The following is a 16,013-nucleotide window of genomic DNA, read 5'->3' on the forward strand; positions in this document are numbered from 1 at the left end:
GCCTTTCTCATATAAAGAAAGGCTATGCAATCACTGTAAAAATCGACTTTTTAACCGAGGCCCGGAGGGCCGAGTGTCATACATCTTTCGATTCAGTTCGTCGAGATCGGCAAATGTCTGTGTGTGTATGTATGTGTGTGTCATTTAAACTCACACAATTTTCTCAGAGATGGCTGCACCGATTTTCGCAAACTTAGTTTCATCTGAAAGGTATAACGCTCCCATAAGCTGCTATTGAATTTTTAGTTGATCCGACTTCCGGTTCCGGAGTTACGGGTTGAAGAGTGCGGTCACACAGCAAATTCCCATATAAACTGGTACCACTATGATGTTCAAATGATGTAAAACATATTAAAATTGATGTAACATTACTTTAGTTTGCGGGTCTGGATCACTAATGATCAATCAAAGCAGCTTTGACCACATTGGCCATCTATGACGGTTCATGACGCCCCCGGGGAACCCGCCAAGTTCCTAAGCTAATATCACACCCATTCCCCAACGAATTCTCTACCGATTTCTACGAATTTGATTTCAAATGAAAGATACAGTAATACCATTGACTGCTGCTGAATTTCATTCGGTTCTGACTCTTGCTTCCGGAGTTACAGGGGTGTTAGTAAGGATACACTGGAATTTCCCATATAAATCGGTACAATCGCAATACCTCAGAGGCTAAAAACAATTAAAATGGTCACCAAATTCCTTCTAATCGCAGATCTAGATCACTGATTGCCAATCAAACATTCTTTGAATATATTGTCCACTATCGACGATTCCGGAAGTCCGGAATTCCGGGCTTATTCCATAATTAAATTTACATCGGTTCTTCGGTGATGACTGAACCGATTTTCTCAAACCAAGTCTCAAATGGAAGGCAAAATATGCAGTTGAGTATTCCGTCGCCGCCCCTCCCCCACCCGCCTTGCTCCCCCCTCCTTCATCATTCCCTTTCCCTTGGGCCACCCTCACGCCCGCATTTCCTTCATCCACCCGAAAATACCGAAATAAGATGAAGGATTTCTGACGCATCCTCCACTCCCATTCTATTAACCCCCCATTCCCTCCACGATCAAACCCATTCCACCAACATTTCAAAATATAATCACATGAAGATAACATTGAACTGATTAAGCTAATTAAATATTATTCTTTTGCCTTTCTCATATAGAAAGGTTATGCAATTGCTCCAAAAACCGACTTTCTAACCGAGGCCCGGAGGGCCGAGTCTCATTCGACTCAGTTTGCCGAGATGGGAAAATATCTGTGTGTATGTATGTGTGTATGTATGTATGTATGTATGTATTAGGGTGGGGCAAAATGATCGTTTTTTCAGTACAGCACTTTTTTGGTTCCTTTTGGGGTCCCAAACAACTGTGAAAAATTTGGGGTCGATTGGTGTTGACTCGGCGTAGCGCATTGCGTTTGAAATTTGTATGGAGATTAGTATGGGAAAACCTACATTTTTGCCTTTTTAATTCTACAGACTACAATTCTTCCTGTAGTAAGCCAACAAATAGATAGAAGTATAGTCCAGGATATGCTGAACAACTTTGCCGAAGTATGTATGGTGTTAGAATGTCTCTAAGCCAAGTTATAGCTGTTCAAAGCTCAATACATCGAATTAAATGCCAAAAATCATTTTTATTGCCAACACTGCGGGTGTACCAATGGTATTTCATATAGCATTCCAAAATAACATTATATATTTTATATTTACCACATTGGAATGTTTGGATGAATTATTCAAAAGCCTTAGCTCAATTTCATGAGCGTAGGTAGTTTAGCAATAGGGCGTAGTGAGGGTGAGGCGGGGGGGGCTATAAAATGTAGATATTCGAACTGGAATGTTGTCGAGTTGGAATGTTCAGATGAATTATTTCAAAACATTTACACATTGTCCTACGCATAATAGTAACGATGAAATAAAACATACTGCATCCTGTTGCCTTGACTTTTATCAATAGAAGTTACGTTACAGACTGAATCAACTGATGTTGAGTTGATATGTCAGAGGATTGCATTGAATATATTTCAGTTTAATACGCACTATGATTTGATGGGATGCTCATGTATGTATGTATGTATGTATGTATGTATATATGTATGTATGTATGTATGTATGTATGTATGTCTGTGTGTATGTGCGGATTTGTTAACAAAATGTCCACATCGGTTTCTCGGAGATGGCTGAACCGATTTTTACAAACTAAGATTCAAATGAAAGGTATAATATTCCCATAGGTTGCTATTGAATTTCAGTTTCAACCGACATCTTGTTCCGGATTACGAGTTGAAGAGTATAGTTACAAAACAACATTTGTTGATTTGTCCACATCAGTTTCTCGGAATTTTCTGAACCAATTTTGACAAACTCGATTTTAAATGAAAGGTCCATCAGCTGCTGTTGAATTTTTGTGGATCCGAGTTCTGCTTCCTGAATTACAGGGTGATACGTACGATTACGCAGCAATTCCCGATTCTAACAAATTCTGCAATGAATATAAAAAGGTGAAATTTTTTCCAAAAATGTAAACACAACTGTTGAATTTGTAGATCTAGGTCACCAACAGTCATTCAACAGTTGGCCACACTGGCCACTATCGACGGATCTGGCAGCATCCAAATTCAGAATAACGGTTATATTGGTTTCTCGAAAATGGCTAGATCGATTTGATCAACTTAGTCTCAAATGAAAGGTGTTGCGTCCTCGGAAACTGATATTAAATTCCATCTCCATCCAACTTCCGGCTCCGGAGTTACGGGTTGTGGAGTGCGATCACATAGAAAACTCCGATTAAAACCGATACCGCGATGAATGCTAAAAGGTGCTCTTATACTTACCAAGTGTAATAAGAATGAAAGACATTTCCATAATGTTATATTGTACGAACCAGCTATTAAATCATAGTTTGGAGAAATGAGAAAGGCACAATTGCACCTCTAGGTGGATTAAAACAGGTTTTTTTGAGTTAATTTTACTGCTTGTAGAATATACAGATCAGATGGTTTTGAACATATAGAACACTACAATGACTACTCATAGTTGAGCCAAGTACACAGATGATTCACAGATTTTCAATAGGCTGCAAAGATTTCTAAAACTGCACTGACTTCCACAGTTTTCTGTTTTAATGTACAGATTTCCAAAGGTTAGCACAGATTTCCCAATTTTTCCTCGCACAAAAACTAAAAAAGTTGTTTTGAAACAATCTTGTATGTTTTCCTTAACACAGAGTTTCAATGATTTTAAATAGGCGGCACAAAAATATTATTAGATTTCACAAAATATTATCTGGCATCTCTTCTGGAAGCCGAGTAGTAAACAAAATAGGGCGTCGCTCTTTCAGGTTCCTACAATGTTCTACACCGATATCAAAAATATCTTGCTTCTGCCTAGAAACATATTGAACATCATACGAACATGTACTATATACGAAATCAAAAACTTGTGTATAAAAACATTCGAAACTTTGCTTCTCTGAGACTCTCGGCTGATGGTAGTTCGGTGAAGTTTTGTTGAGTTTCGATTATCAAATTTCGATGTGTACAGATGAACCTGCCCAGAGGCCGTGTGGTATCCGGCCTAGAATTGAGCCACTGGAGTCCTGCTGCCATGTCGTAGGAGGCGACTGAAAGTAGGAGACCCTAAGTCAAGGTGTAGTTTCGTGCCGAGGACTTAATGACTGGAGGGTCTAAAATATGCCAGTCGCGCACGGAGCATTTTGGGTTTTGCCCTTACTGTGTTATGCGAATCTCTGACACAGTGGACCATTATTTTCTTCGCAAATCGTGGGAATCAAATGATCATGTCCCATTTAAACCTGATATGGCTCGCTAAATGCGTTAACATCCCAACTCGCTTGGTGTCCTCTAGTTGTTGTGCAATTTGTGTTGGAGATGAAATGTACAGTTCTCTAAACCACAATGGTTAGAATAGCACAAGTACAGCAACTATGAATTTATCTCGACTCATGCAGGAAGGTAAAGCTTCCATAGCATTGGTTCAAGAACCGTATTTCCATAAAGGAAACTTCTATTTTGGAAAGTTACTTAACACTGCCTTCATTTCTTACAACAAGACAGGCATGACTAACCCACGTGAAATGCCTCGTGCTTGCATTCTTGCAAATAAGGCTATTGACGCGTGTCTCATATCGGAGCTCACAACTCGCGATATCTGTGTTGTCACAGTTACATTGACTGTCGGAAACGTAGACAAAAAATATATATATTGTTCAGCATACCTACCGCATAACGAATCATCTCCTTCTGATAATTTCAAAAGCGTTGTAGCATATTGTAGCAGAAATGGGCTTCCGCTCATTATCGGCAGTGATGCGAATGCTCATCACATCATTTGGGGCAGCTCAGACATCAATCTGAGAGGCTCTGAACTGATGGAGTACATAAGTAGTACAAATCTCCATATTCTGAATGTGGGAAACCGACCAACTTTTGCGAGGTCTGGGAGGGAGGAGGTGTTAGACATAACACTTTGCTCTGATAGAATTTTGCATGAACTGGGAAATTGGCAGGTTCCAAATGAAACTGAACCGTCTCTATCCGATCATAAATATATATTTTTCGATCATTTTGATGTCACCTTCAATGTGGTGACATATCGTAATCCTAAATCTACAAACTGGGACCTCTTTTTGGAAAACTTGGCGACTAAATTTCATGGATATTTTCCAACAATTAATCAATTAGACGACTTAGATGACGTCGTGGATACGACAAACTCATTCATATTAGCATCCTACAAAGAAGCTTGTCCACTTCGTACTGTTAAATCGACTAGGGGAACCCCTTGATGGAGGGCTGAGCTTGAAAGAATGAAGAAAGTTATGAGAAGAGCTTGGAACCGGCGTCAGCGTGATGACTCCAGGGCTTTTAGGTCAGCTCGTAGTGCATATAAGAAATGTCTTAGATCTGCAGAACGGGCTGGCTGGCAAAGCCTATGCACTAATGTCTCTAGCCTGAACGAGGCTAGCAGATTAAATAAAATTCTCTCCAAATCGAATGATTTTCAGATGAACTCCTTGAAAACCAGAGATGGTGTTTATGTGACGGACGAAAAAGATGTTCTTAATTGTCTCTTCGACACACACTTTCCAGGTTGTATCGATCCGGAGTTGAACAATGTTCACAGATCTCATTCTGGTGATTCGGACTCGTGGGCGTTAGCACGCATATTGGTTTCCACTGAATCGATCAAGTGGGCAGTTGACAGCTTTGGTCCATACAAATCACCCGGAAAAGATGGAATACTTCCCGTGCTACTGCAAAATGGATTTGATATTCTTAAACATGTCTTGAAAAAGATTTTGCTTTTTAGTCTTGCTACCGGGTATATCCCGAAAGCATGGCGAGAAATAACTGTTAGATTTATTCCCAAAGGGGGGCGCTCAAGCTATGAAGAAGCCAAGAGTTTTAGGCCTATCAGCTTAAGTTCTTTTCTTCTGAAAGCTTTGGAACGGATAATCGATCATCACATCAGGAACGTTAGTTTAGTTGAATATCCACTGCACAAAATGCAACATGCATATCAGTGTGGGAAATCCACAATAACTCTGCTTCACGATGTTGTTTACAACATTGAGAAAGCCTTCTCGCTCAAGCAATCTAGCTTGGGTGTATTCCTAGATATTGAGGGTGCTTTTGACAATGTGTCCTTCCAGTCTATTCTGGAAGCGACGCGCGGTCATGGGATACCTGCATGTATCTCAGGTTGGATAAACGCAATGCTTAGTAACCGCATACTTTGCTCGTCACTGCGACAGGCTGAGATACGGAAGTTGAGTATTTGCGGTTGTCCTCAGGGCGGCGTTCTGTCACCTTTGTTATGGAACTTAGTAGCTGACGGCTTGTTGAAGAAACTCAATGAGCTTGGATTTCCGACCTACGGGTTTGCTGACGATTACCAAATACTAATTACTGGATTTTGCATCGGAACAATCTTTGACTTAATGCAACAGGCATTAAGCGCTGTCGAACAGTGGTGTCGACAAGTTAAACTATCAGTTAACCCAAGCAAAACTTCAATGGTTCTTTTCACTAAGAAGCGAATAACAACCGGGGTTCGTCCCTTGCAGTTCTTTGATTTTGAGCTACTGTGCGCAGATCAAGTCAAATACGTTGGAGTCATATTGGATTCCAAATTGAATTGGTCTGCTCACATTGAGTTCAGAGTCAAGAAAGCGTGCATGGCCTTCGGGCAGTGCAGACGAACTTTTGGAAAGACCTGGGGTCTCAAACCTAAATACATCTATTGGATTTACACGACAATTGTACGTCCAATACTGTCATACGGATGCCTTGTGTGGTGGCAGAGGGGAGAGATGGTGACAGTCCAGTCAAAGCTAAACCATCTGCAAAGAATGGCGCTCATGGCGTTGACTGGTGCTTTCACCACGAATCCGACTGCTGCTCTTGAGGCACTTCTAAATATCAAATCATTACACATACACTTAAAACAAGAAGCACTATCATGTGCATACAGACTGCAGGTTACTGGGCTTTGGAACAGTAATCATGTTGATCTTGCTACCAGTCATACACGATTGTGGTCACAAATGGTTACATGGGGTGAAGATATTCTTGCTCCCAGCGATATTACACTCACTTGTAGTTTTCCTTACAGGACATTTCATGTGAAGATTCCCTCTCGAGAGGAGTGGTTGTCTGGCTTTATGGAAAGACAACAACAAACGCAAGTGGTTTGTTACACTGACGGTTCTCTGATGGAGGGACGTGCTGGTGCTGGTGTCTACTGTCGTGAAATGAGATTGGAACAATCTCACTCACTAGGTAGATACTGTACTGTATTCCAAGCAGAAATCTTTGCGATTATGTGCGGGGTGCAATCGGCCCTTCAACTGAGTTTGTCCGGCAGAGTTATAAACTTCTGCTCCGATAGTCAGGCTGCAATCAAGGCTCTTAGCTCAGACAAATCCCGGTCCAAGCTAGTGATCGCGTGCCGAACCCAAATCGAAGAACTAAGCATTGTCAACACTATCTACCTTGTCTGGGTGCCCGGACATTGCGGTATTACTGGAAATGAATGGGCTGACGAATTGGCCAGGGCAGGTTCAGCGATTGACTTCGTTGGTCCTGAGCCCGCGCTGCCAATTTTGACAAGTTGGATAAGGGAAAAAATACGGTCCTGGGCTTCGTCCGAGCACCAAAATTATTGGAGAAATCTACAAACGTGTCGCCAAACAAAGGCGTTTCTAGAACAACCATGCCCAGTGGTTTCGAAAAATCTCTTACATTTTTCTAAGCTCCACTGCGGCATGCTGACCAGGGCTTTAACCGGCCACTGCAAACTCAATTATCACATGGCAACTATTCAGCGCGCTGAGTCTTTTTCATGTGATCTTTGTGAATCCGACTACGGAACCTCATATCATCTGATATGCAACTGTCCAGCGGTAGCGCAATTGCGATTTCGAGTCTTCAGCCGTCCTTATATAGACGAAACCATGTTTGGTCGACTGAAACTCAGAGACATACTAAAGTTTCTTATCCAATGTGGTAAAGAGCTTTAGGCTTATTCGCAGGCAAGTTGAACTACTTGTGAGTTTAACTTACCTGTTGTTTATTTTTGTTTTGTGTTGTTATTTTTCCCACCCTTCCAATTCTACTTCCCCACACCTCCTTGTCCTTTCCTTCCGCTCAGGAAATGATGAAAACACACGGCAAGGCACAAATCCCCGACTATGTCCGGGGAACGTGCCATTTGAGCCAATATATTCTGATTCCTGATTCCTGAAACAAAATAGGGCGTCGCTCTTTCAGGTTCCTACAATGTTCTACACCGATATCAAAAATATCTTGCTTCTGCCTAGAAACATATTGAACATCATACGAACATGTACTATATACGAAATCAAAACTTGTGTATAAAAACATTCGAAACTTTGCTTCGCTTAAATGCGGGTATTTTTCGTTTTTCACCCTTTTTGCCTTTCTCATATAAAGAAAGGCTATGCAATCACTGTAAAAATCGACTTTTAACCGAGGCCCGGAGGGCCGAGTGTCATACACCATTCGATTCAGTTCGTCGAGATCGGCAAATGTCTGTGTGTATGTGTGTGTGTCATTTAAACTCAGACAATTTTCTCAGAGATGGCTGAACCGATTTTCGCAAACTTAGTTTCATCTGAAAGGTATAACGTTAGGTATAGTTTGCGGGTCTAGATCACTAATGATCAATCGAAGCAGATTTGACCACATTGGCCACCTATGACGGTTCATGACGCCCCCGGGGAACCCGCCAATTGCACACGCCCCCGGGGAACCCGCAAAATTGCACCTCTAGGTGGATTAAAACAGGTTTTTCATAATACAACGATATGTGTGTAAATGCGTTAAAGCCTTGAACCTGCAAAACTACAAACTTTAAATCTAAATTGCAAATTTTAAAAAATAACGTTTTCGCCAATTTTTGCTCAAATATACTAAACAGTATGGTCTTTCATGTGGTTGAAACAGTATTCAATTTTAGGTGCCCGCATCAGCGATATTGAGCCTTGAAATAGGCTATTTTTTAACGAAAAGTGTCCATAACTTTTTAAAGAAAAAAGTTAGACCTTCGGTGTCTTGGAGAAAAATACTCGGCTTGAAGTATTCGATAAGCTGTTCAAAGGTTGTGTTAACAAAAAGTAAAAGATACGAAAGTTATACTAAAAAAACGTTTTTTTTCAGTAACACCCTAATCTTTTTTTTTTTAATTTCTTGTATAACAAAAACTGAAAGAGATAGAGCTTTAATATATTCAACAAATTTATTCAAAATAAGTTACTTTACAACTTTGTGGAAAACTGTGGAGCTCAATCTTTCATCAGTAAAAAGTTTATTTTCGTATTTTAGATAAATTAGAACCACCCTAATAACTATTCCAATAAAAAGAAGCATCTTCTGATGTACACAAATTCATCCTAAGACATGATACGGCTAAATTATACAGGTTTGTCAGAAAGTAAAAATTTCTCCTAAATTAGCGATCTGGACCACTGTGCATTGGTGTTACTGTATCTTTCATTTGAAATCAAGTTTGTAAAAATCGGTAGAGAATTCGTTGGGGAATGGGTGTGATATTAGCTTAGGAACTTGGCGAGTTCCCCGGGGGCGTCATGAACCGTCATAGGTGGCCAATGTGGTCAAAGCTGCTTTAATTGATCATTAGTGATCCAGACCCGCAAACTAGAGTAATGTTACATCAATTTTAATATGCTTTACATCATTTGAACATCATGGTGGTACCAGTTTATATGGGAATTTGCTGTGTGACCGCACTCTTCAACCCGTAACTCCGGAACCGGAAGTCGGATCAACTAAAAATTCAATAGCAGCTTATGGGAGCGTTATACCTTTCAGATGAAACTAAGTTTGCGAAAATCGGTTCAGCCATCTCTGAGAAAATTGTGTGAGTTTAAATGACACACACACATACACACACACATACATACACACACAGATATTTGCCGATCTCGACGAACTAAATCGAATGGTGTATGACACTCGGCCCTCCGGGCCTCGGTTAAAAAGTCGATTTTTACAGTGATTACATAGACTTTCTTTATATGAGAAAGGCAAACAGCCACTTTCAAATGTCATTCTCTCATCGCAGCAAGCTTTGCATAAGTGAATCGACTGTCAAAAACCTGTTTTAATCCACCTAGAGGTGCAATTGTGCCTTTCTCATTTCTCCAAACTATGATTTAGTAGCTGGTTCGTACAATATAACATTATGGTAATGTTTTTCATTCTTATTACACTTGGTAAGTATATATAAGAGCACCTTTTTGCATTCATCGCGGTATCGGTTTGAATCGGCGTTTTCTATGTGATCACACTCCACAACCCGTAACTCCGGAACCGGAAGTCGGATGGAGATGGAATTTAATATCGGTTTCCGGGGACGCAACACCTTTCATTTGAGACTAAGTTGAACAAATCGGTCTAGCCATTTTCGAGAAACCAATATAACTGTTATTCTGAATTTGGATGCTTCCGGATCCGTCGATGGTGGCCAGTGTGGCCAAAGAGACTTTGAATGACTGTTGGTGACCTTGATCTACAAATTCAACAAATGTGTTTACATTTTGGAAAAAAATTCACCTTTTTACATTCATCGCAGAATTTGTTAGAAACGGGATTTGCTGCGTGATCGTACGTATCACCCTGTAATTCAGGAGCCAGAACTCGTATCCACACAAAATTCAACAGCAGCTGATGGACCTTTCATTTAAAATCAAGTTTGTCAAAATCGGTTCAGAAAATTCCGAGAAACCGATGTGGACAAATCAACAAATTTTGTTTTGTAACCATACTCTTCAACTCGTAATCCGGAACAAGATGTCGGTTGAAAATGAAATTCAATAGCAACCTATGGGAATATTATACGTTTCATTTGAATCTTAGTTTGTAAAAATCGGTTCAGTCATCTCCGAGAAACCGATGTGGACATTTTGTTAACAAATCCGCACATACACACATACATACATACATACATACATACATACATACATACATACATACATACATACATACATACATACACACATACATACACACATACATACACACATACATACACACAGATATTTTGCGATCTCGGCGAACTGAGTCGAATGTTATGAGTCGGTTAGAAAGTCGGTTTTTGGAGCAATTGCATAACCTTTCTATATGAGAAAGGCACAAGAATAATATTTAGCTTAATCAGCATGAGTTCAATAGTATTTTCATGTGATTATATTTTGAAATAATGGTGGAATGGGTTTGAAAGTGGAGGGAATGGGGGGTTAGTAGAGTGGGAGTGGAGGATGCGTCAGAAATCCTTCATCTTATTTCGGTATACGGGATGGATGCAGGAAATGCGGGCGTGAGGGTGGTCCAAGGGGAGGGGAGTGATGAAGGATGGAGGTGTAAGGGCAAGACGGAGGGAGGGAGGGGGGCGGCGACGCAATACTCAACTGCATATTTTGTCTTCCATTTGAGACTTGACTTTGAGAAAATCGGTTCAGTCATCACCGAAGAACCGATTTGACTTCAATTGTGGAATATGCCCGGAATTCCGGACTTCCAGAATCGTCGATAGTAGGCAATATATTCAAAGAATGTTTGATTGGCAATCAGTGATCTAGATCTGTGATTAGAAGTTATTTGGTGACCATTTCAATAGTTTTTAGCCTCTGAGGTATTACGATTGTACCGATTTATATGGGAAATTCCAGTGTATCCTTACTAACACCCCTGTAACTCCGGAAGCAAGAGTCAGAACCGAATGGAATTCAGCAGCAGTCAATGGCATTACTGTATCTTTCATTTGAAATCAAGTTTGTAAAAATCGGTAGAGAATTCGTTGGGGAATGAGTGTGACATTAGCTTAGGAACTTGGCGAGTTCCCTGGGGGCGTCATGACCTGTCATAGGTGGCCAATGTGGTCAAAGCTGCTTTGATTGATCATTAGTGATCCAGACCCGCAAACTAGAGTAATGTTACATCAATTTTAATATGTTTTACATCATTTGAACATCATGGTGGTACCAGTTTATATGGGAATTTGCTGTGTGACCGCACTCTTCAACCCGTAACTCCGGAGCCGGAAGTCGGATCAACTAAAAATTCAATAGCAGCTTATGGGAGCGTTATACCTTTCAGATGAAACTAAGTTTGCGAAAATCGGTTCAGCCATCTTTGAGAAAATTGTGTGAGTTTAAATGACACACACACACACACATACACACACACACACATACACACACAGACATTTGCCGATCTCGACGAACTGAATCGAATGGTGTATGACACTCGACCCTCCGGGCCTCGGTTAAAAAGTCGATTTTTACAGTGATTGCATAGCCTTTCTTTATATGAGAAAGGCAAAAAAGGTTTCTGATTTTATTCGTTTTAAAAAAACTAGTAAATATGGATATTAGTCGAAGAGAGTTGGCGAATTTGTTTATCACTGGTAAAAAGACAGATGAACTGCTTAAGTTCATTACAAGTAGTAATCCAAATGTAAAATTGAGACTTGTTAATGTTCGAAAGAAATTTTATATTTTGTTAAAACAACCTTTGAACAGCTTTTAGAAAACTTCAATCCACGTTTTTTTATAACTCTGAAAGTCTAACTTTATTCTTTCAAAAGTTATGGAAACTTTTCGCTCATAAATAGCCCTTTTTCAAATCTCTGATTGGGGCAAATAAAAGTAAGTTCGGATTGAACCATAGAAAAGAACATACTTTTAAGTATATTTGAGCAAAAATTGGAAAATATTATTTTTTTAAACATGTAATTTTAAATTTATTAACCAAAGTTTTAAATTTTGTCGCACAGCGACATAAAAGAAATTGCCTAAAACCTTTGTATTTCCTTTTATGTTTTGCTTACATATCAAGAATACAGAATGTATTCATTGAAAATAATTTGGCTATAAAAACAATTTATGATTTATATAAGGAGAATTTATTCAATTAATTCAAAAGTAGATGCATTGCATTTTCAGGTATATCCAGCGGTGCTCGATGAATTCGACGTTTACATTTAGGACAAATTATAGGATCTAATGAAACAATCTGAATGGCTTGCTTCCATAAAATCTTCTCTTTCACGCAGTTCCGAAACTGTTTGTGGTAAACAATCAACATATGACATCGCATTTAACGCAAAACCGGCATAGTTACGCCAAAGATACACGATTGCTTTATGTACGCCTGTATGGCTTGTACGCTCTCTCAACAACCGTGCATAAACTCCTGGTCCATGGAGGAAGCATTATTCAACATAACATGCTGCCAGTAGATATGTGCAGTGAAGAAGTTCAAGAAACCAGGAATAAAAGTATTCGCAGATTTCGAGAATTCCACGCACGCAAATTCGATCGACTCGTCAATCTTGATGACGTTTTCAAGAGACTTCTTGTTTCATCAGATCCTATAATTTGTCTTAAATGTAAACGTCGAATTCATCGAGCACCGCTGGATATACCTGAAAATGCAATGCATCTACTTTTGAATTAATTGAATAAATTCTCCTTATATAAATCATAAGTTGTTTTTATAGCCAAATTATTTTTAATGAACACATTCTGTATTGTTGATATGTAAGCAAAACAGAAAAGGAAATACAAAGGCTTTAGGCAATTTCTTTTATGTCGCTATGCGACAAAATTTAAAACTTTGGTTAATAAATTTAAAATTACATGTTTAAAAAAAATAATATTTTCCAATTTTTGCTCAAATATACTTAAAAGTAAGTTCTTTTCTATGGTTCAATCCGAACTTACTTTTATTTGCCCCAATTAGAGATAATGGCATTTGAAAAAGGGCTATTTATGAATGAAAAGTTTCCATAACTTTTGAAAGAATAAAATTAGACTTTCAGAGTTATGAAAAAACGTGGATTGAAGTTTTCTAAAAGCAATTCAACGGTTGTTTTAACAAAATATAAAATTTCTTTCGAACATTAACAAGTCTCAATTTCACATTTGGATTACTACTTGTGATGAACTTAAGCAGTTCATCTGTCTTTTTACCAGTGATAAGCAAATTCGCCAACTCTCTTCGACTAATATCCATATTTACTAGTTTTATTTAAAACGAATAAAATCAGAAACCATTTTTTGACAGTCGATTCACTTATGCAAAGCTTGCTGCGATGAGAGAATGACATTTGAAAGTGGCTTTTTTCATAATGCAACGATATGTGTGTAAATGCGTTAATGCGTTGAACCTGCAAAACTACAGACTTTGAATCCAAATTGCAAATTTTAAAAAAATAACGTATTCGCCAATTTTTGCTCAAATATACTAAAAAGTATGGTCTTTCATGTGGTTGAAACAGTATTCAATTTTAGGTGCCCGCATCAGCGATATTGAGCCTTGAAATAGGCTATTTTTTTAACGAAAAGTGTCCATAACTTTTTAAAGAAAAAAGTTAGACCTTCGGTGTCTTGGAGAAAAATTGGCTTGAAGTTTTCAATAAGCTGTTCAAAGCTTGTTTTAACAAAAAGTAAAAGATACGAAAGTTATAGAAAAAAAACGTTTTTTTCAGTAACACCCTAATCTTTTTTTTAATTTCTTGTATAACAAAAACTAAAAGAGATAGAGCTTTAATATATTCAACAAACTTATTCAAAATAAGTTACTTTACAACTTTATGGAAGACTGCGGAGCTCTATCTTTCATCAGCAAAAAGTTTATTTTCGTGTTTTAGATAAATTAGAACCACCCTAATAACTATTCCAATAAAAAGAAGCATCTTCTGATGTACACAAATTCATCCTAAGACATGATACGGCTAAATTATACAGGTTTGTCAGAAAGTAAAAATTCCTCCTAAATTAGCGATCTGGACCACTGTGCATTGACTGCTGCTGAATTTCATTCGGTTCTGACTCTTGCTTCCGGAGTTACAGGGGTGTTAGTAAGGATACACTGGAATTTCCTATATAAATCGGTACAATCGTAATACCTCAGAGGCTAAAAACTATTGAAATGGTCACCAAATTACTTCTAATTGCAGATCTATATCACTGATTGCCAATCAAACATTCTTTGAATGTATTGTCCACTATCGACGATTCCGGAATTCCGGGCATATTCCACAATTAAAGTCACATCGGTTCTTCGGTGATGACTGAACCGATTTTCTCAAACCAAGTCTCAAATGGAAGGCAAAATAAGCAGTTGAGTATTGCGTCGCTGCCCCTATTCCCTCCACTTTCAAACCCATTCCACCAACATTTCAAAATATAATCACATGAAGATAACATTGAACTCATGCTGATTAAGCTAATTAAATATTATTCTTTTGCCATTCTCATATAGAAATGTTATGCAATTGCTCCAAAAACCGACTTTTTAACTGAGGCCCGGAGGGCCGAATCTCATATAACATTCGACTCAGTTCGCCGAGATCGCAAAATATCTGTATGTATGTATGTATGTGTGTGTGTATATGTGTGTGTCATTTAAACTCACACAATTTTCTCAGAGATGGCTGAACCGATTTTCGCAAACTTAGTTTCATCTGAAAGGCATAACGCACCCATAAGCTGCTATTGAATTTTTAGTTGATCCAACCTCCGGTTCCGGAGTTACGGGTTGAGGAGTGCGGTCACTCAGCAAATTCCCATATAAACTGGTACCACCATGATGTTCAAATGATGTAAAGCATATTAAAATTGATGTAACATTACTCTAGTTTGCGGGTCTAGATCACTTATGATCAATCAAAGCAGCTTTGACCACATTGGCCACCTATGACGGTTCATGACGCCCCCAGGGAACCCGCCAAGTTCCTAAGCTAATATCACACCCATTCCCCAACGAATTCTCTACCGATTTTTACAAACTTGATTTGAAATGAAAGATACAGTAATGCCATTGACTGCTGCTGAATTTCATTCGGTTCTGACTCTTGCTTCCGGAGTTACAGGGGTGTTAGTAAGGATACACTGGAATTTCCTATATAAATCGGTACAATCATAATACCTCAGAGGCTAAAAACTATTGAAATGGTCACCAAATTACTTCTAATCGCAGATCTATATCACTGATTGCCAATCAAACATTCTTTGAATGTATTGTCCACTATCGACGATTCCGGAATTCCGGGCATATTCCACAATTAAAGTCACATCGGTTCTTCGGTGATGACTGAACCGATTTTCTCAAACCAAGTCTCAAATGGAAGGCAAAATATGCAGGTGAGCATTCCGTCGCTGCCCCTCTCCCCCGCCTTGCCCTTACACCTCCCTCCTTCATCACTCCTCTCCCCTTGGACCACCCTCACGCCCGCATTTCCTTCATCCACCCCGTATACCGAAATAAGATGAAGAATTTCTGACGCATCCTCCACTCCCACTCTACTAACCCCCCATTCCCTACACTTTCAAACCCATTCCACCAACATTTCAAAATATAATCACATGAAGATAACATTGAACTCATGCTGATTAAGCTAATTATATATTATTCTTTTGCTTTTCTCATATAGA

The 16,013-nt window shown here is 39.0% G+C and overlaps 1 protein-coding gene across 4 annotated transcripts in view; it reads left to right on the forward strand.

The window, feature by feature from the left end:
- Positions 1–16,013, forward strand: part of LOC131688993 (cytokine receptor-like) — an 860,358-nt gene that overhangs the window by 806,331 nt on the left and 38,014 nt on the right. The gene's annotated exons all lie outside the window — the stretch shown is intronic.

Source organism: Topomyia yanbarensis, chromosome 3 (genome assembly GCF_030247195.1).
Source record: "Topomyia yanbarensis strain Yona2022 chromosome 3, ASM3024719v1, whole genome shotgun sequence".
Classification (NCBI taxonomy): Eukaryota; Metazoa; Arthropoda; class Insecta; order Diptera; family Culicidae; genus Topomyia; species Topomyia yanbarensis.